The 23,691-nt window shown below is 31.9% G+C and overlaps 2 long non-coding RNA genes across 2 annotated transcripts; both read left to right on the top strand.

Moving 5' to 3' along the window:
• The first annotated feature begins 825 nt into the window (after positions 1-825).
• On the top strand, positions 826-2,237 carry LOC131845460 (uncharacterized). Its single transcript, XR_009357634.1, has 3 exons — positions 826-909; positions 1,641-1,715; positions 2,162-2,237. It is a non-coding gene; the product is annotated as an uncharacterized LOC131845460 (long non-coding RNA).
• A 5,673-nt stretch (positions 2,238-7,910) lies between these two features.
• LOC131845459 (uncharacterized) lies at positions 7,911-9,542 on the top strand. The gene is made up of 3 exons (XR_009357633.1): positions 7,911-7,991; positions 8,746-8,849; positions 9,489-9,542. It is a non-coding gene; the product is annotated as an uncharacterized LOC131845459 (long non-coding RNA).
• The last annotated feature ends 14,149 nt before the right edge of the window (positions 9,543-23,691 follow it).

Genomic DNA, 23,691 nt, shown 5'->3' with positions numbered 1-23,691 from the left:
CACTACCAAAATAAAATCAAAATGAGGTATAGGTGAAAAGTCATTCTTATAGAATTAAGATATTCGTCGTCATTGGTACCTGATGAAAAGTGGCGACTATTAACATGTATATTACAGAAAAACGAGGTATAAATATTTCTTATCTTATCTTCTGTTGTTACTTTCGATTACGTTGTAATTTTAATACAGAAATGTCACTGCATTGAGATTAAGAAATAATAATAAACACTGTTCTGTTTACATACAAAGCAAATTTTAAACTTCAATCTCAAACGTCATTTATTCAAAATTTATCTACTGATATTATAAATCTGAAAGTTTGTGAGTTTGTTCGTTACTATAATAAAATTAATTATGTATTTGATCACTAAAATCATGAGGAAACCCTACATTTTCATGAAATAAATACGTCAACATATGCAGTTGGTACAAACGAAACATACACTGTCATATATACTCAACGACTTAATAAATAAAGTTGAAATTTCAATAAATTTGAGTACTTTGTAGCAACGAGTAAGCAAGTGGTTTTTACGCCACAAATGAACAGGCGAAAACTATTCAAAAACTTATGTAACTTTTTATGTCTATGTACATATATAGTATAGTCAGATAACATTTTAATATATAAATGATTGTTGTCCATGTTTCCGTTATACCAACTCATAGTAACCCAGTAATACTTTACTAGTAGTATTAATTCGCGTAAGCTACTTTAAAATTTAAATTATTAATTAATAAAACAGAAAATAGAATATTAATAAACAGAATAAAATTAAATTTACCATCATAATGAATTTTTCAACGATTTTTAAAGTTTTATTTATTGTAATGTGTGGTTTAGCACTAATTTCTGAAGCACGTAAATCAAGCAAGAAGATATCAAGGCATCTAAGCCACTCTAAAAGTGTAAGTAATACATATTTATCTTATACATATGTATATATTTAAAAACTGAAGCTGGCCAGAAATTTTGTATGTAATTGAATATAGGATTCATTTTGATATTTTCTCTCTTTCTGACGAACTCATGTTTCCATTTTATCCGGAGTTGGGTCTCCCTGTACATCTGCGCCAAATAACTCTGTTCTGGGTTGTATGTATAGTAAGGTTGACCTGGTCCTGCTCCTTAATATTGTTCCACCAAGTGTGGCTTGCCCATACCACAGCTCTAGATTGCTATCTTAAGCACTTTTTCTTAATCAGATTTTGAGTCAAGAAATTTATAATTTATTATTTTGTATTTTTTTATATTCCTTTGTAAATATCAGCACTAATGATGACACATAGGTATACTACATTGTAAATAAGATGAAAAATATACAGGATATAAAATATTCAATTGTAACAATTCAATATGATATATTTTACATCAATGTTATCTGATTCTGACTGAACAGAGATTAAATGCGTAGCGGTTTCTATGTTGATTGTCGCATGTCTAATCCTTGTTAATGTAAATATAATTAAAACAATGTTAATTTAAAAGAGCAACACACAATTCAGCTCATTTTTCTTGTGATGAGTCTGCATTCCAAATGAGCGGTAAAATAAATAAATAAAACGTGACTATTCAAATGTGCTTATATTAAGTTTATTTGAATAAAGATTATTTCTATTTCTATTTATTTAACACACAGAGTCACCCTGCGCGACGTCATCATCTTCAAGCAACGTCGCATAGATCCAGAACGGCGGTTACTGAAACTAAACATGTGAGTCATTTTATGTAATTAAATTGTTGAAACAATGTATGCATGGTGTTAAGTGATATATCAGCATATATCACTTAATAAATAGTACCATGCACATCACACCAGCATGTCATACCCAAGGCATTGTTCATTCGTTGCCATTCCAGAGATACCCACACCTCTCTTAGAGAATTAAATTGAACTTAGGATTTATTTTGGTTTGTTGTCACTGTTTCCAGTATGTAAAAATCATAGATTGTCGATCAGATATTAAGTCAAGAAAATTATAATGCATTATAATTTTATATAATGCATTATAATTCAAGAAAATTATAATTTTATATAACGCATTATAATTTAAGAAAATTATAATTTTACATAGTGCATTATAATTTTCATGACTTAATATCTGATCGACAGTCTATAATTTTATAGATTATTTCTATTTCTATTTATTTAACACACAGAGTCGCCCTGCGCGACGTCATCATCTTGAAACAACGCCGCATAGATCCAGATCGGCGGTTAATGAAACTAAACATGTGAGTCATAATATGTAATTAAATTGTTGAAACAATGTATGCACATCACACTAGCATATCACACCCAAGACATTGTTCATTCGTTGCCATTCCAGAGATACCCACACCTCCCTTAGATAATTAAATTGAACATAGGATTTATTTTGGTTTGTTGTCACTGTTTCCAGTATGTAAAAATCATAGATTGTCGATCAGATATTAAGTCAAGAAAATTATAATGCATTATAATTTTATATAATGCATTATAATTCAAGAAAATTATAATTTTACATAGTGAATTATAATTTTCATGACTTAATATCTGATCGACAGTCTATAATTTTATAGATTATTTCTATTTCTATTTATTTAACACACAGAGTCGCCCTGCGCGACGTCATCATCTTGAAACAACGTCGCATAGATCCAGATCGGCGGTTAATGAAACTAAACATGTGAGTCATAATACGTAATTAAATTGTTGAAACAAAGTATGCACATCACACTAGCATATCATACCCAAGACATTGTTCATTCGTTGCCATTCCAGAGATACCCACACCTCCCTTAGAGAATTAAATTGAACATAGGATTTATTTTGGTTTGTTGTCACTGTTTCCAGTATGTAAAAATCATAGATTGTCGATCAGATATTAAGTCAAGAAAATTATAATGCATTATAATTTTATATAATGCATTATAATTTTATATATATAACGCATTATAATTCAAGAAAATTATAATTTTACATAGTGCATTATAATTTTCATGACTTAATATCTGATCGACAGTCTATAATTTTATAGATTATTTCTATTTCTATTTATTTAACACACAGAGTCGCCCTGCGCGACGTCATCATCTTGAAACAACGCCGCATAGATCCAGATCGGCGGTTAATGAAACTAAACATGTGAGTCATAATATGTAATTAAATTGTTGAAACAATGTATGCACATCACACTAGCATATCACACCCAAGACATTGTTCATTCGTTGCCATTCCAGAGATACCCACACCTCCCTTAGATAATTAAATTGAACATAGGATTTATTTTGGTTTGTTGTCACTGTTTCCAGTATGTAAAAATCATAGATTGTCGATCAGATATTAAGTCAAGAAAATTATAATGCATTATAATTTTATATAATGCATTATAATTCAAGAAAATTATAATTTTACATAGTGCATTATAATTTTCATGACTTAATATCTGATCGACAGTCTATAATTTTATAGATTATTTCTATTTCTATTTATTTAACACACAGAGTCGCCCTGCGCGACGTCATCATCTTGAAACAACGTCGCATAGATCCAGATCGGCGGTTAATGAAACTAAACATGTGAGTCATAATATGTAATTAAATTGTTGAAACAATGTATGCACATCACACTAGCATATCACACCCAAGACATTGTTCATTCGTTGCCATTCCAGAGATACCCACACCTCCCTTAGATAATTAAATTGAACATAGGATTTATTTTGGTTTGTTGTCACTGTTTCCAGTATGTAAAAATCATAGATTGTCGATCAGATATTAAGTCAAGAAAATTATAATGCATTATAATTTTATATAATGCATTATAATTCAAGAAAATTATAATTTTACATAGTGCATTATAATTTTCATGACTTAATATCTGATCGACAGTCTATAATTTTATAGATTATTTCTATTTCTATTTATTTAACACACAGAGTCGCCCTGCGCGACGTCATCATCTTGAAACAACGCCGCATAGATCCAGATCGGCGGTTAATGAAACTAAACATGTGAGTCATAATATGTAATTAAATTGTTGAAACAATGTATGCACATCACACTAACATATCACACCCAAGACATTGTTCATTCGTTGCCATTCCAGAGATACCCACACCTCCCTTAGATAATTAAATTGAACATAGGATTTATTTTGGTTTGTTGTCACTGTTTCCAGTATGTAAAAATCATAGATTGTCGATCAGATATTAAGTCAAGAAAATTATAATGCATTATAATTTTATATAATGCATTATAATCCAAGAAAATTATAATTTTATATAAAATAATTTAAGAAAATTTTTTTACATAGTGCATTATAATTTTATGACTTAATATCTGATCGACAGTCTATAATTTTATAGATTATTTCTATTTCTATTTATTTAACACACAGAGTCGCCCTGCGCGACGTCATCATCTTGAAACAACGTCGCATAGATCCAGATCGGCGGTTAATGAAACTAAACATGTGAGTCATAATATGTAATTAAATTGTTGAAACAATGTATGCACATCACACTAGCATATCACACCCAAGACATTGTTCATTCGTTGCCATTCCAGAGATACCCACACCTCCCTTAGATAATTAAATTGAACATAGGATTTATTTTGGTTTGTTGTCACTGTTTCCAGTATGTAAAAATCATAGATTGTCGATCAGATATTAAGTCAAGAAAATTATAATGCATTATAATTTTATATAATGCATTATAATTCAAGAAAATTATAATTTTACATAGTGCATTATAATTTTCATGACTTAATATCTGATCGACGGTCTATAATTTTATAGATTATTTCTATTTCTATTTATTTAACACACAGAGTCGCCCTGCGCGACGTCATCATCTTGAAACAACGTCGCATAGATCCAGATCGGCGGTTAATGAAACTAAACATGTGAGTCATAATATGTAATTAAATTGATGAAACAATGTATGCACATCACACTAGCATATCACACCCAAGACATTGTTCATTCGTTGCCATTCCAGAGATACCCACACCTCCCTTAGATAATTAAATTGAACATAGGATTTATTTTGGTTTGTTGTCACTGTTTCCAGTATGTAAAAATCATAGATTGTCGATCAGATATTAAGTCAAGAAAATTATAATGCATTATAATTTTATATAATGCATTATAATTATAAATATAACGCATTATAATTTTACATAGTGCATTATAATTTTAATGACTTAATATCTGATCGACAGTCTATAATTTTATAGATTATTTCTATTTCTATTTATTTAACACACAGAGTCGCCCTGCGCGACGTCATCATCTTGAAACAACGTCGCATAGATCCAGATCGGCGGTTAATGAAACTAAACATGTGAGTCATAATATGTAATTAAATTGTTGAAACAATGTATGCACATCACACTAGCATATCACACCCAAGACATTGTTCATTCGTTGCCATTCCAGAGATACCCACACCTCCCTTAGATAATTAAATTGAACATAGGATTTATTTTGGTTTGTTGTCACTGTTTCCAGTATGTAAAAATCATAGATTGTCGATCAGATATTAAGTCAAGAAAATTATAATGCATTATAATTTTATATAATGCATTATAATTCAAGAAAATTATAATTTTACATAGTGCATTATAATTTTCATGACTTAATATCTGATCGACAGTCTATAATTTTATAGATTATTTCTATTTCTATTTATTTAACACACAGAGTCGCCCTGCGCGACGTCATCATCTTGAAACAACGCCGCATAGATCCAGATCTGCGGTTAATGAAACTAAACATGTGAGTCATAATATGTAATTAAATTGATGAAACAATGTATGCACATCACACTAACATATCACACCCAAGACATTGTTCATTCGTTGCCATTCCAGAGATACCCACACCTCCCTTAGAGAATTAAATTGAACATAGGATTTATTTTGGTTTGTTGTCACTGTTTCCAGTATGTCAAAATCATAGATTGTCGATCAGATATTAAGTCAAGAAAATTATAATGCATTATAATTTTATATAATGCATTATAATTCAAGAAAATTATAATTTTACATAGTGCATTATAATTTTCATGACTTAATATCTGATCGACAGTCTATAATTTTATAGATTATTTCTATTTCTATTTATTTAACTATTTCTATTTTCGCATGTCTAATCCTTGTTAATGTAAATATAATTAAAACAATGTTAATTTAAAAGAGCAACACACAATTCAGCTCATTTTTCTTGTGATGAGTCTGATTCCAAATGAGCGGTAAAATAAATAAATAAAACGTGACTATTCAAATGTGCTTATATTAAGTTTATTTGAATAAAGATTATTTCTATTTCTATTTATTTAACACACAGAGTCGCCCTGCGCGACGTCATCATCTTGAAACAACGCCGCATAGATCCAGATCGGCGGTTAATGAAACTAAACATGTGAGTCATAATATGTAATTAAATTGTTGAAACAATGTATGCACATCACACTAGCATATCACACCCAAGACATTGTTCATTCGTTGCCATTCCAGAGATACCCACACCTCCCTTAGATAATTAAATTGAACATAGGATTTATTTTGGTTTGTTGTCACTGTTTCCAGTATGTAAAAATCATAGATTGTCGATCAGATATTAAGTCAAGAAAATTATATAACGCATTATAATTTAATAAAATTATAATTTTACATAGTGCATTATAATTTTCATGACTTAGTATCTGATCGACAGTCTATAATTTTATAGATTATTTCTATTTCTATTTATTTAACACACAGAGTCGCCCTGCGCGACGTCATCATCTTGAAACAACGTCGCATAGATCCAGATCGGCGGTTAATGAAACTAAACATGTGAGTCATAATATGTAATTAAATTGTTGAAACAATGTATGCACATCACACTAGCATATCATACCCAAGGCATTATTCATTCGTTGCCATTCCAGAGATACCCAGTAATAAATCAAGGCAGAATGCAACAATTCCTTATAATAATAAATATGTAAGTAATTTATCGCTGTAGAATTTGTAAAGAGTTATTTATTATAACTTGCAATTTTTCGCTGTTTAACTAAATCATATACGAGATAAAAAAGATGAGCAAAGAAATGTTCTATATGTTATAATGATAATATATGGCGGCAAACATTTCATATATTATTTTTATATTAATCTTTCAGGGACACGTTCAACATTCCAGTAATAAAACAAGGCAGAATACAACAATTCTTTATAATAATAAATATGTAAGTAATTTGCAATTTTTCGCTGTTTAATTTTCTTAATTTCTGAAAATTAAAACAATATCATACATATGGAAAAACACAATATGGGCAAATAAATATGAGGATTTAATTATGTTATAATTATAGTATATGACTGATAATATTTTATAACAAATTTATTTTAATGTACAGAATCAGTATGCGCAAAATCCCAATCTTCAATTAATGAAGAATAAAACAAAAGCCATTGGAGAATGGTTGAAAAATAATTATGTAAGTACCTCACCGAAGTAGACTTTAGGGTAGGGAGTCATGACAATAACGAATATCATATAAGTATCTGAACTCCTTGATTTTAGCACACCGCTTTGATTCCGATAGTTACGGGTTCGACTCCCGGGATTTAATTCATATGTACGTATGATTGTTTGTATTTAAAAAATAACAAATAATAACATGCCAAACTGTTGTTTTTTGTGCAGGCTAGGATGCTCTTGATTTAAGTTAATTACAGTTTATTCCACTTCTTTCTTAGTGCGATTAATTAATCAAATTATGACTAATATACAAAATATCCTTATATATGATTCCGTTTTATTTTCTTAATTTCTGAAAATTAAACCAATGTCATACATGAGGAAAAACACAATATGGATGTAATTATGTTATAATGATAGTATATTTTATAACAAATTTATTTTAATGTACAGAATCAGTATGCGCAAAATCACCATCTTCAATTAATGAAGAATAAAACAAAAGCCATTGGAGAAATGTTGAAAAATAATTCTGTAAGTACTTCATCGAAGTAGACTTTAGGGTAGCGAGCCATGACAATAACGATTATATCATGAGTACCTGAACTCCTTGATTTTAGCACACCGCTTTGCTTCCGATAGTTGCGGGTTCGACTCCCGGGATATAAATTACTTACCTATATATTATTATATTATTATTATTTGTTTACTTGACGTAAGTTACCTGTCACCAGGTAACCATCACCTTATTTACCAGTGCGGTTTGTTTAAAGAAATGTATTACTCGAAATCGCTAAATTTTGATCCGGCAATTTTGATGTCGAAGATGCACCAACTGGCGAATCCGGTTCGCATCAACCAGTGCCTTTATCAGCTTCAACCGGCCTTCTCGAGAGTGGTGCATCTTCGACTTCAAAATTGCCGGACCGAAATTTAGCGAGCCAGTTCTGGCACTGGCGTACTGTCAACACACCTTCTCCACACACATCGGTCAATTTCTTTCTGGCTAGAACAGCATTATAGCCCTTTCTGTAGGAAAACAGTAAGATATGTCGAAAATGCTGCTTATTCCTCTCTCCATATTTAAATGGGTATCAACCAAAAACTACTGTATAGAATTAATTGTAATTTTTCACACACAAGCCTTGCTATATGAGCTCTCAAAGCATATAAAAATTATACGACTTAAATGTGAAGTTGAGTGCAAAAAATACAATTAAATCCTAAGTTAGGAAAAAACGAAATTACATTTCGAACAACCTAATATTATTTATTATATTTATTATAGGGTGTGTGGGGCCAAAATGCGTGGAATGGTATCAAAAGTAGCAGCAAAGGTATACAGGAGACTGCCGAAACTGCCAAAGGAGTAAACAGTATCGTAGATATTGGGTAAATACGCAATTTGTTTATTAATATTTCAAATATAGACAGTTTTGAAATAGAAATAATACTAATCTTTATTTAAAGAAAACTCAATGCAAGCACTTTTGAATAATCATATTTTTTTTATTCTACCACTCATTCGGAACGCAGACACTGTACAAGAAGGGAATGAGCAAGAAACTCGTGGAATAAGTATGTACAGGAAAAGCGTATATTTTTCGGTATATCTGAATGTAACATTATATTATATTATAGCAGTAATCATTGATGATGTTATATATAGAATAATATTTAAAATACAAATATATTTCAGATAATGTAACTTGCTTCAATAAAACAAAAAGATTAATTCCTATACCTATATTGAAAACAATCATTACATGGTATAAAACAAAGTCGCTCACGCTGTCTGTCCGTTCCTATATATCTTAATTCTCTTAATCTTTAAAACTACGCAACGGATTTTGAAGCGGTTTTTTTAGTAGATAGAGTCATTCAAAAGGAAGGTTTATATATATAATACATACTGGCGACGCCAAGGCGACTTTGTTTTCTATGATGTAGTGAAGACAATATACTTAATTCTCGTTTATTAACTTTAAATATGTCTGTTTTTACTCATGTATTTGTATCGATATTTTACAGAGCAGAATGGGGAATGTGGAAAAATCCTAAGCCGCATTTAGTTAATGATGATGACGGTGATGATGATGATGATGATTATCAACGATATAAAAAACAAAAGAAAAAAACGGCGCCCACGACAACAGAGACTCCATTGACTACAGAAAGGTTTAGTTAAACTTTCATATTACTCTTATTCAATATTTACCCCACTATCACCAACCCTTATTTTTTTAAAACGATTTTAATTTATATGGCAAAACAACGTTTGCGGGGTCAGCTAGATATATTTTATTCTAAATTGACAGGGATACGGCTGTTTTCGGTATTCAGATGCTGTATTGTGTAGCGTAACACTAAGTGATAATGCGGATAATATCTTTTTTTTTTCAATAACAAATTGCATACTTCATATTGATCAAGTTTCATAATATATGAAAACATATACTTAACATAAACTTTTCTTTTTAACTCTTTCTGGATGATATTGACCTATACTCATTTATATCTGCTTTGGTGTATTAAGAACAGGGTGTAAAAGGCATACTTCATTACCATTCCAAATATGAACTGAATTATATTGTGGTATAAAGACTAGTTCCGAAACGAAGTAATTTGTTAGAGAACTAAGGTCACCAACGTAGCTCTTCGTATTTGCAAGTTGAAGTGGAAATGGGCTAGTCTAGGTAGAGCGACTACATACGTATAAGTGCATGCAATTAAGTTAGTAGGTACTCGGTTTCAAAGATTTATCTACATATATCTTTCTTTTACGGTCTCGATTGTCTAGCGGTTTAGCACACCGCTTTACTTCCGAGGGTCGAGGCCCGATTTCTCGTAGGGAGGCCCGATTCCTCGTTTATAACAATGCCTTTAAGGCACTGTTAGCGTTCCCATATGTTCAGGTCACACATGTTTACGCAAGTGTGCACCAACGATTTCTATGCCATACAGTACAAACGAATAACATCCCTATTAGGCAGAGTGCGAGCAAGTTCTGACAGTGTCCTGAAAAAAATTGTCTGGAAATTAGACTGTCCCATTCTGAGAGGCAGGATGGGATAGCGTATCCTATCCCTTAATGTATTAAAGGGTTATCCTACATTTTTTACTAACATAGGTTAAGTAATTGTCACTAACAAAACGGACTATATATGTTATCTGACAATAAATTATTCTTAATAATGTTTTAATTTTCACTTATGTGTATAATTTCAGGCAGACGCAATTTCCTCCACATTATTACGATGAAGCATATACTCTAGATGAGGATGTTAATAATGATTACAATGACTACAATGGTACAAGGTAAGCATAATATAATTTAATAAATTTATTTATCGTTTAGTCTATATTGAGTACGGGGGTCACTAACAAAAACTGTACAAGGATGAAGTAGCCTTTTTGCCCTCGTACTTACCATAAGTTTAAGTAATATTGTTCTATAGGTAAGACCTAATTTAGAAGTGACAAAAGAATATGGGAAGTAAATCGTCAGAGGACTTAGGTCATCAACGTAGCTCTTCGTATTTGCAAGTTGAAGTGGAAATGGGCTGGTTATATCTATCGTAGAACCGAATGCTTGCTGTAGTTGACGTGTTCTAGAGTGAAGACCGTTAGTTGGCAAACGTAGGGTAGGACACCCCGCAGCTAGGTAAAGCGACTATATACCTACGTTGGATTGCGGGTAGTAACTGGAAGAAAAGGGCTGAAGATCGTGCCCAGTGGCTTGCCTTGGGAGATGCCTATGTTCAGCAGCAGACTGCAGTGGGCAGATGATGACGAAAGTCTAGTTTTATTTACCGTTACCCACAAATAACTTCTAAGCAATTTGTTTGACATTAGTTCTATATTACAGCACAGATGACGAAAAATCAGAACCTATAACCCAGGATTATACATAGTTACTGAATGCTCAAAAATATGGATAAAACACAGTTGCTGCTCTTGATTTCAACATTAAATGATAACAGATCAACAGACTATACTGATCAAATAAATGTAACAACAGCAACTGTTACATTGAATGATAATTATAATGTAATAATGACACATTGTAATAAAATATAATTAAATTAATTATCCGCTTTCAAATAAGACATATTCAACAAAATTGCTTTCAGTGTATTCATTTCAATTATTTAATGCACATTTTATTCTAATAACTGTAATGTTTTCTTGATATATTATTTCTTTTTATAAAATAAATGAATTATAACTAAGCTGTAGTTTCAATTACTTGATCATTATTTTAACTTATTCTATACTAGCTGTACCCGCGGTTTCGGCCGCATGACATTTTTAGCTTATGTGTAATTCTGATGTATGAGCTATATTACTGCAAAGTTTCATCTAAATCCGTTTAGAACTTTTTATATAAAAGAGTAACAAATATCTATCCATACAAACATCCGCATTCTCATTTATTGTGTACCTAACACAGCGCCATCTAGTCTCCAGGCAAGTAGAGCTTGTGTTATGGGTACAAATACATTGATTTTTTTTGTAAATATTAAATACTTAATAGGGATAGAAAACACCCAAACTGGATACAAATAAATACAAATAATAATAATCTCAGGTCAATTCATACAATGCCATCTAGACCCAAGTTCAGCTACCTAACGTTTGTGTTATGGGTACTAGAGTTTTTTTTCGTAAATACACACATATTATACATAGAAAACATCCAGACCGATACAAACAATCATACTTATGAATACAAATGTTTGTGCCATGCAAGAATCGAATCTCGAACAACGGACGTAAAGCAGTGTGGTAAACCGCTAGATCACCGTGGTCGTCAAATATTTGTGCAGTCTGAGAAATCGAACTCGCGAGCATCGATAGTAAAGCTGTGTGCTAAATTCCTACACCACCGAGGCTGTCAATCATGTAGGATAAAGAAAGAATAGTAGAAAGTGGGGAGGGAGCCGTCAGTCGGGTAACAGTTTGGTTGTAGACATGCGTTGTGAGCTGGCTATGAGATCAGAAAGAGCTATAGCAATAACTTTTACAGTAGGGATTGATTTGCGGTTTCAGAGGAGCTTCCTTCCGTGTACACTTAGATTGTGGAATGAACTACCGAAACTACTGAAGTTTTCTCACGAGACTACAACATGAGGTTTTTCAAGAAGATTTCTTAGAGAAGAAAGGCGGTGTACGAAACCATTAAAACACCGTCAAATTTTCTTTCGGTCAACCCCCCCACCCCCTCTCCGATCGATACTCCTACAAATAGCTAAGGCCGTCGTAATTTTGATCCAAACTACGACGGCCTGAGCCTAGGTTCAAACCCCTTGCGGTCCCCTTAGGCTAAAGTCATATCCGTCAGGCGGGACCTGGCCTTCAGCTCCTCCATAAGTTCTTTCGCAGGTTTGGAGTGCCATCTGCGCTCGCCGCCTATCGTCCGGTGAAGCTGTTAAGGCTAGCTGCTAACATTAGCAATAGAATAATTTAAAAAAATCCGTCGAATATTACAGTTATCAGATATCAATTCATTATATACGCTAATAATATTACCTGCTAAATAAATTCTACTCATATGTTTTAAATATAATAATTCAAAGTAAAATAAAAGAAACTAAGTTTATGTATATCAGAACTCAAAATCAATTCGAAAACTTATATTTACGTCAATTAAACTCGTTAATATGTTTTGTTAACGTAAATTATGTTTATTTCAATGATAATTCTATACGAGGAAATCATATTGAAATATAAAATGTTAAATAAAGTACATAATGGAAGCAACTTTTGAGCAAGAACGATTAAAAATTTTGTTTATTATTGCGTTACATAGACATTTTTTCATTTACTTTTATGAATGTACGATTTTTGTAGAAAGTATCTTTAGTAAGTAGTGGGTATTTATATCTAACCTATTTCAGCCGCCAAACTGCTTATTTTGTAAGAAGTGTTTCAGTTAAAAGTGAAATTATAGGATATAAAAAAGAGATGGATGAACTGTGTGAATGATAATATTCCAAGAAAGGGAGTGAATAACGAGATGCGAACAGGTATGTATGCGAGAGAATAGCATACTACGCTGATCCAAAATGAATGGGATAAGGAAGAAGTAGCTGATGATAACGGTGGAGGCGTGGATCTTAGTCCTATAGAATAGCAACGCAGAGTGCTACGGGCGACATGATGATGTGATTTTGGTACTATACATGAGCGATGGTTACATTAAATTAAACGTCACTTCGGGGGGAAGAGGATTATTAGTACTGTGGACTGATAATCTCATTACGAGCAATGTAGTATGTCAGGGTGACGTGGTTCCCCATGGAAACCATCTTCATAATTTCCTGATGAAATTGTATCGATGGGCCAACTGGCTTGACCTCATGCTCATCTTATTATCCTCCATTGGTGCCCCGCCAGTGTAAACCGTTAGTGCAGTGGGGTGCACCCTTCAATTATCATTAAACACTCACTCTTCACTCTGTTAGAATTAAAAACCCGCCGAAAACAGCAGTGTTGCACTGTACCTGGTTATTTAAGTACTTAATCGTTTTGTAAATTATCATCAGGTTAAAATAAAAAAAAAGTGCAGATTTAGAAAAAGGCTTCCTGCCGAAGGAAAATAAGTCGACGATCTATCGTCGACTTATTTTCCATTCTAATTACATAAAAACAAATTCTGATCTAGCTGATGCATCCTATTTTTAACCTATATATCTCTATGGATCCTATTTCATTATTCATATATTTGGCCGTCAGTATATGTACGTATACCTTTTGAATCTTGCGGGTAACTAATTTTAAGAAATCAGCAGTTAGAATTAAATAATATATGAATATTAATATTATTATGAAACACATATTGCGAGTATGTTCATATTTACGTACCTTACTTATGTTTTCAAGTACACGTTCAATATATATTTAAAGGTGTAGTTAATAAGGCACAAAATACAATGAATTTATTTTATAACATTTACGCACGTAAGGGATTTTTAAACCACAAATACACAAAATAATATAATATAAACCACAAGTATTAGAAATCTATTCAAAAATTACGTGGCCCGTTATTCTTATTACATATACTACCTATATGGTCAGATAACATTCTTATCTGAGTATATAAATGATTGTTCTACATGTTCTTGTCACATAACTTCATAGTTACCCTATAAATACGAATTATTCCAGTATTTTCTAGAAAGAAGCCTAGAGAATAACAATAGCATTTAACATACTGTAGAAATTGAAATAATTATATTATATAATGAATATTACAAGAATTATCAGTATTTTATTCATTACTATGTGTAGTTTAACAGTAATTTCTGGAGAACCTTTTTATTGGTTAGGATTGCGTAGTATAAGTTTTTATTTATATACTTAATAAAAAATATTATCTAGAGTTACCACAATGATTTTCAGAGGGAACCACGTGATGGTTCATCTGAATTTTTACATTTTCGGTGGTGAAGGGGAGGTATCAAATGTGTCTGATGAGTGAGAGGTGCTGAGGGTTTTAATGAGGAAAATACGGAGATTAAATAAAATGCGACTAGTATGACCGCGATATATAATAGAAAGTAACAAAAATAATATGTCAAAGAATATTATTATATAATTTAAAAATGGTATAAAAACCTATCAAGGCGTTCGCTACAGGTGGCATTAGTTCCCGTTAATAAACATTCTCTTCCTACATCGCCAAAAGCATTAGAAAGAAAGAAAAAAAAATACATTTATTACATACGCAAACAGAACATACATCCAACATAATTCAAATAATTATAATTGATTATTTTAAAAAATATCGTTACGTTCGAATTGGTTTCACTCAGCTTTGTGTCTAGGCTGTAATGCCCAAACGTCGATTTTCAGTGGAAGCTTTTATTAATTAATTTAAAATATATAAATTGTTTTCTGCTGTTACTTTATTAATTGCAGGTAATATTTTAATTTAAAGCAGGTTGATATATAAATTTATGGCACAAATTTTTCAATTGTAGTTACGATGGGGCAATAAATTAGGAAAGAGTTTAAAGACTATGGAGAAACGTTTGGATTATGCAAATGATCTGATTGGAGCGGTTGATGTTTATGATGAATGGTGAGTTTACAATGCATGGTAACAAATTTGTAGGTACTCGATTCTATGCACTTAATAAAATCGGTAAATTTACTTAGGCCATATGCCTAGGTGGTCTAGGTCTATTTTTAAAAACACTGCCTTATTTCCAATAGTCGCGGAAACGGTACCTCGCATTATGCAAACATTATTCATTTTTTTCATATATTGTCCATGTATTTACAAAAAATGTATATAAGTATTTATATATTAGTTGTACTCTCTCTACCTATAACATGGTGTTGTGTGAATTATTATTATAATAATATAATGGTATACCCCATAAAGCGTAAAAAACAGCAAAAGCTAAGTTTATGAAACAATAATAATAATAATAGTAATATTTATGTACTACCAGAAAAAAGAAACATAGAATATACATTATTTACTTAAAAGAAATAAAAAAACTAAAAAGAACTTACCTCTCCAACTACGTATAAATTTACTGAACTTTACACCTCACACTACGTATTCCCCCTCCGATCGATCCCCCGTCCAATTCAAACGGGGATCGAAATTACGACGGCCTGAGCCGAGGTTCGAACCTCTAGCGGTGCCTTCAGACTAAAGTTGTATCTGTCAGGCGTGAGTTGGCCTTCACGCTCTCCATAAGTGCTTCCGCGGGTTTGGAGTGCCATCTGCACTGGTCCCCTATCATTCGGTGAAGCTGTAAAGGCCATCTACGGCCAATAGCATTAGAATATTAATTAAATTTGTATGTATTTTTATTATAAAAATACATACAAATTTAATTTAATACAAGTGTACTTTATTTTTCACATTAATGTGTATATTTTCAGGCAGCAACAACAGCCCGACTATTAAATATAATGCTTGTGAGTATACATAATTGTGTTTATTAATTTAATTTATTAAATATAAAGTTACGGCCGGTGGATCTCTTATAGATGATAATAGAATAGTGCATACATCTGCGCTAACGGTTTACGCTGGCGGGGCACCAGTGGAAGATGATAAGATGAGCATGAGGTTTGGTTAATTAGTCCATCGTGGTCAATTCACTATGAATTTATCTTGATAGTTTCCAGGGGAACCACGTGGATGTGCAATCTACTTGCAAGTATGTAATATTATGTTATCTGTGTTGCAAGCAATGTACCATACATGGCTTGCAAGGGCGCGAGGGTAGATGTGATAGTAGAGATTCTTATAATTTGTGTAAGAAATCTCTAAGTTGTTATTTCTAACATAAATTAAAAGAAAATCAAATTTGATGAATAATACATAGGTATTTGATTGATTGATTCAACGAATTTCCATTTCTTTTGTATGTTTAGACATATATATTTAATTAAAATTCGTTAATTTTTATACACGATTCCCCGACCAATTCGAACGGGGATCGAAAAAACGACGAATCATCTCAAAATCTACTGGACTGCTTTCAAACATTTTGTCTCCATTACAATGCTACATGATAATGTAGTATTATAACCTAACTTTATTTCTAGAAAAAGTTACGGTGAATTGCCGAAACCAGTGCGAAGCTGGAACTAATAATATTAAATGTATAATTTCATATGTAAGTTAACGTAAGTTAAATCTATGTGTATAATATAAAATGTATGTTTTTTATTCTAGGAGAACTAACTACTACGACTAGAATGTCTAAAGAAGTATTGAAATTTTCTAAAGGCGTACCCGGAGTACTATTACCGGAAATTATTATATTAAATAATCATTATCTTATAATGTTTATTTAATATAATAATTTCTTAATATATATTACCAACTGCATTATTAGGTTTAATTATTATTCGTAGGAGTGTACGCATAATAATTAAACCTAATAATCCAGTTGGTAATATATATATACACTTGTTACTGATACGTTATTAGTTACACCAGGTCATATCTGGAGCAGAGTGTGTTTATTCTTAAAAACTTGACCTTCGTCGGAAACATTATGAGTGTGAAACGATGGAGGCCCGAGACTTTTCACCGAAGTCGATTTTCGATGAAATTTTGGTCTAGATCGGTCAAGCCGTTTCGGAATAGTATCGTTACAAAGAGTGCAAATCTGATTCCTAAGATTTTAGAATTTAAATGGGTAAATTTGTATATGACAAGAGAATTTCATAATATGTACTTTTTATTATGAAATTCTCTTGTTTAATAAATATATTCAAATCAATTTATAAATAAATGTATGTTTTAAAATGCCTAGTGTTTTATTATGCTCATTGACGGCGACATCACTTACAATCTCGTAAGCTTCAAGCAAGATGTAAGAACATCAACATTAAACCTACAAATTAAACAAAATCCAACTTAATGTATGTAAATCTGTCTGCTAATATTATGTAAGTGAGCTGTTATTGTTTTTAGACAATTAAAGTCCGGAACCACTGCACCTATTTGAGAAATTATTATACTGTTCGGAATAAATTATTCTAGAGTGACATAGACTAGACACTCATACCATATATACAGTATTGATGTACATCATCTGAATTACAATATAATAAAATACCATACGACATAATTATAATAATAATAATATAATAATAATAATAATCCCAGGACAATTCACACAGCGCCATCTAGACCCAAGTTAAGCTAGCAAGTTGTGTTATTAAATACATCATCATAGATATATTTTTTTTTCGTAAATTACAATATAATAAAATACCATACAAACAATCATAATTATGTTTGTGCCGTGCGAGCTGGAAATAGCCGCTAGACCACCGAGGTGGAAATAGCAGACAAGTTTAGCCCTTGCCCCGTCTGTCAATTGTCAAATTATATTTATCGCATATGCAGCAGAACTAAGTCTATTCGTCAATTTAGAAATAAGTTTAGGGTATCCACACTATTGCATTTTGGAGTTTAATGGAAACCTAGAAACATAGTGTGGAGATTTTGCCGCCGTCGTCGGTAGCAAACCTACGGCTTCAGTACAGTGGCGTATGCCAAAAACGGCACTGAATATTGACCCTACGTGTGGTATCACTGGTAACCGCGACGACGATGACTTCATCGTGGTACAAAAGAACGAAGAACGAAGCGTACAAAGAGGAACCATTGCGGCACTGCACTCACTGGACAAAACTTCTTGCTTCGTCCTGCTACACCGACCACGGCAATGTACCTGTCCCGTCTACAATACGCTACTAAAAAACAGGACATTGTCGATTATATCCGTACCAAAAGTAACCTGACATTGAGGGTGACGCAGCTGGAGCCGAGCCACAATGCGAGTTTTAAGGCGTTTGTGGCCCGGGGACCGACATGCTGGCGACCTTTATGAAGGAGGACTACTGGCCGAAGAATGTGGTATATCGGCGCTATTGTGGTAGATTGTCATCCTCAGTACCGTGACCACATAGACAATTTCAATATATTAATTTTATTGTCTTTCATATGTATGTCAGTTTATAAGGTATTTATAACATGGGCCTAGTTGCCAGAAATAAAAAAAAAATCTTAGTACATCCTCCGTGGATAAGCTTATTTAAATTAAGTAAAATTATAGTCACTATAAACACAGTATATATTTATTTGAATAAACGAAGTAGAAATATGTTTTACAAATCTGTTGTCACAAATTTAAAAAAACTAATGAATTTCGTTTTCAGATACGTTTATACAATATTTAGCTCTTCAAAAACCTTATTTTCGCAATCCAATTTATTAAAAAAAAATGTATAGTGCAGTTAGGTTACAGATTAATACAGATTAAAGATATGAACTAAATATACAGAGTAGAGTTATTTTTCACTTCACTCTTTTTTATGTTTCTGGAAACAGACATGGACAATATATATAATTAATGAAACTAATAATCCAGTTATAGAATATAATTATTGAAGAATTAATATATCAAATTTACATTTTCATGTCGAATACACATTTTCATTAATGGCGATACTCAATACTTCATTAGATGCTCAAGTCGTAGGAGTTTCTGTAATAAAAACATATATTTCATTTTGTACATATGTATAGGTTAAAGTTACTCTATGCTCTTATAATGTAAATATTTACTATATACATACTTACTACCAAATTATATATTTATTAATACCAGCTGTGCTCGCGGTTTCAACCGCATGAAATTTATAGCCTACTAGCTATACCCGCGACTTTGTTCGCGTGGATTTTAACTATATTTTTCTAAAATAAAAGCCTAAGTTCCTCCTTTTTACATCATCTACCTCCCAAAAAAAGTCACGTCAAAATCGGTCCAGCCATTTTAGAGATTAGCCAGAACAAACAGACAAACAGACAGTCAGAAAAAAATTGTAAAAAAAAATATTTTGGTGTATATACCGTATTTATATTCATATGCATGTAGTAAAAGACTGTTATTTCAATATTACAAACAGACATTCCAATTTTATTTACATGTATAGATGAGCTATTTTGATGTATAAGCTATACTATTGTAAAGTTTCATCAAAATCCGCTCAGTAGTTTTTGCGTGAATGTCAATCATTCTTCTGATCCACCGAACGTAACTTAATACAAGGTAATTAAATAAATGATATATGTATAATGTATACTCACAATGATCTTCACTGTCTTGATTCCTGGCTACTGTAGTAGCTCTCTGAAAATATTGATAAATGTGTAAACATGTGAAAAAATAAATATAAATATATTACGGAAATAGAAATAACCTTTAATCAAATAAATTCAACAAGCACTTTTGAAGGGTCACATTTTAATATTTTACCACTCATTCGGAAACATACTCATTGCAAAGAGAAGGAGCAAGATGCGTGTTCTACTTGTGCTTGCGTGTTGCTATTTGAAATAACTAAATAAACAGTGACAAGTATTTTTTTATATTTTTACGGATTATAACAGTATGGTGCACCATACTATTATAATCCGTAAAAAAATAAACCGCCTGCGCTAACGGTTTACGCTAGCGGGGCACCAGTGGAGGATGATAAGATGAACATGAGGTCAGGTCAGTCAGCCCATCGTGACTGACTGGCCTGACCTCATGGTTTCCTCCACGTCGGTTCCCGCGTGGAGGTCAACCTGACATGGTACATTGCTAGTAATGGGGTCAAGAGTCCATATTACTAAGAATCATCTTCCCCCTAGTAACAAGTATTATAAAATACTAGTTTTATGCTACGTTAATGTGTGTACATTGTCCAGAGTTATTATTGTTATTACTTGTAGTATTTTCCACCATGAATAATTATAATATGAAATACCGAAATATGTTTTTTTGTAAATAATTCTACATTATACATAGACAACACCCACTTAATTATATACAATCATATTCATGAATAAAAATTTTTGCATCGTGCAAGGAATCGTATCCGCGACCATCGGAAGTAAGGCCATGTTCTAAACTGCTAGTCCAACTAGACCGTATACGTTTTATTACCGATTTTATTTAGTGCATTAATAAAATAGAATGGAAAATCATTTATTTAAATAAACTTAGATTAAAACACTTTTGAATAGTCATCACATTTTTATTAATCTGCTGCTTATTTTGAAACTGTCTCATCACAAAAAGAAATACCGAGAAACTTGCGTGTTGCTCTTTTAATCAAACCATCTAGACCCAAGTAAAGCTAACTATAAATCTTTTTCGTAAATACATACATATTGTACATAGAAATCACCCAGATCGATAGAAACAATCTTAATCATGAATACAATCTTTTGTGCCGTGCGAGAAATCAAACCCGCGACCATCGGAAGTAAGGCGGTGTGCTAAACCGGTAGACCACCGAGGCCATCAAGTAATGAATACATAGATCCTAGTACCTACAAATTTAGTTCCATGCGCTTGTAATTTTTAATTTTATACTCTCCGTTTATGACGGGCTGCTTTGACTGTATTCACTATTTGGTGTATAAAATCCATTCCTTGCCCGATAGTCTTGAAGAAATTTTTTAAGTCATTTTCACTTAGCTACAATTCAAAATTGGGTACAATAAATTCATATATCAATCTATTTATTAAATTAAAATATTACCTGCCTAAAGGGAGGCAATTATTAATAATAGGAACTAATATATATAATATAATATAATAAAATTTTACACTTACGGGGGGTAAGTGTAAAATTTCACATCGACCTTCACGTGGTTTCCTCTGGAAAACATTGTGATAAGTGTAGATGATTTTTTTTTATTAAAGTAGTACATAAATAAAAACTTACATACCCGACGATTTATTTTCACTACGATGGGCTAACTAACCTGACTTACTAAACTCATCTTGTGATACAAATTGGTGACCATTGGTGATTGGTGACCCGCCGGCATTAATTCAAACAATAATTATTAGGTTTTTAAAGAATTGTATAGCTTTAGATTAATTTTGGATACTACTATTAAATAGAATATGTTACGGGTGACATAACAATGTATAGTTCTAAAAAGATTCTACCCTCCAACAAAAATAGGTCACCACCGAAATTGTTAAAAATATTGTGTTATTAATTTAAATACTTAGAAGTTAACAAACAAAGTACAGAGAATTACACTATGTTAAACAATTATATACTTCAATTTGCTATTAAAATTTTATTATCAGCATCAAAACATTTAAAATATCAGTTAAATAAACTTGTGTTAAATAAACCATTCTGTAGGGCTCAGATGTCATCGTTTTCGTACCTTGTAATTTCACTGCCTTAATATTTTTCTTCAACCGTGAAACAGCTTACAAAGTGAGCTGTTTAGCGGATATAGGTGAGATAAAGATATTCTTTATTATTGAAAGTAAGAAATATCGCGCAGAATAAATAACCGTGTCAATTAACTAATGAAAGTGTAATCTACTGACAATTCTGAAAGTAGTTGTGTTTACTACTTGTATTTAGACCGTAGAGATACTAACTTTGAATCTGGTGGACACAAAATATCAGTTCATATTTCTACAATCTTTTTATAGTAACTGAGTAAAAAAAAAAGTGTTTAAAGTAATTAGTAATTAGCACTAATGATAGCGACGGACATATGTATGTGAATTAATGTTATTATACTTTAAATATAAATGTAGTATTTACACTTACATTTTTAAATACACTCCCATCAAGATACATTCCAGAAATGACTGTTGAACTACACATAACAATCAGTAGAGCTATAAAAATTCTTGAAGAATTCATGTTTTTTAACTACAAGAAATCGTAGGTACTTTATAAATTAATGTTGCAGTTACTAAAATTATTTATTCATTAAATATTTACAGTTTTCTGAATACCACCGATATTCTTTAAGTACCTTTGTAAGTTATATACGAACTAAATCGAATTTATTGGGTTTCTATGAATTACTGTGATTGTAACACGAACAATAATCCTTTATATATTAAATGTTATCTATACTATGTATGTATGTAGGACAGGACATCTATTTTTTTAATTAGAGTACACCTACTACCTAATGACTTGGCACTGTGTTGGAAAAACCATATACGCACGTATATAATATTATGATTCCTAAAATTAATTGTATTTGAACCTTATTAACTAACCCTTTAAATATATATTAAAACTGTCGGCCATTAATAGTACGTAAAACCAATATATAAAACAATAGATCTAGAATTAATAATAACAGTCATATAATCACTGATTGATTAACATTTGTACATATACCTACCTAGCAAGATATGAAAGAATTCCTGACAGCAAAGGTAGAAATAAAATGTAATATCTAGATCAGATTTTTTTTATATGTAATTAGAATTGCAAACTAGCTGACGGTCACATAACGACTATATTGTACATGAACAGCACCACGGATGTTGTTGGATAAAAAAAAGAATTTAAGGTAAGAACCTGTATCGCGTTGTTTTCTCAAGTATGTGTTTCTCACATGGCTCGTAGGACAGATGGCCGTTGGAATATAAAGTCCTCAAGTGGCAAACGGAGATCGGAAGATGCAGCGTGAAAAGGCCTCCGATTAGGTGGATTGAAGATCTCGTCCAAATCGCTGGAAAGCGTTGAATGCGAGCAGCGCAGGACCGATCGTTGAGGAGATTTTTGGGTGAGCTTTTGTTCAACAGTCGACGTCTTCTGGGCTGTGATGATGATGATACAAGCATGAAGATGACGCTTAAGAGCTAGCCAAGCAAGCTATTATTTCTCTTGCATTTAGTCAACTCCACGGTGG

Source organism: Achroia grisella, unplaced genomic scaffold (genome assembly GCF_030625045.1).
Source record: "Achroia grisella isolate CSIRO2021 unplaced genomic scaffold, CSIRO_AGI_Agris_v1 utg474, whole genome shotgun sequence".
Lineage (NCBI taxonomy): Eukaryota > Metazoa > Arthropoda > Insecta > Lepidoptera > Pyralidae > Achroia > Achroia grisella.
The sequence above is the reverse complement of the archived record's forward strand: the minus strand, read 5'-3'. Positions and strand labels throughout refer to the sequence as shown.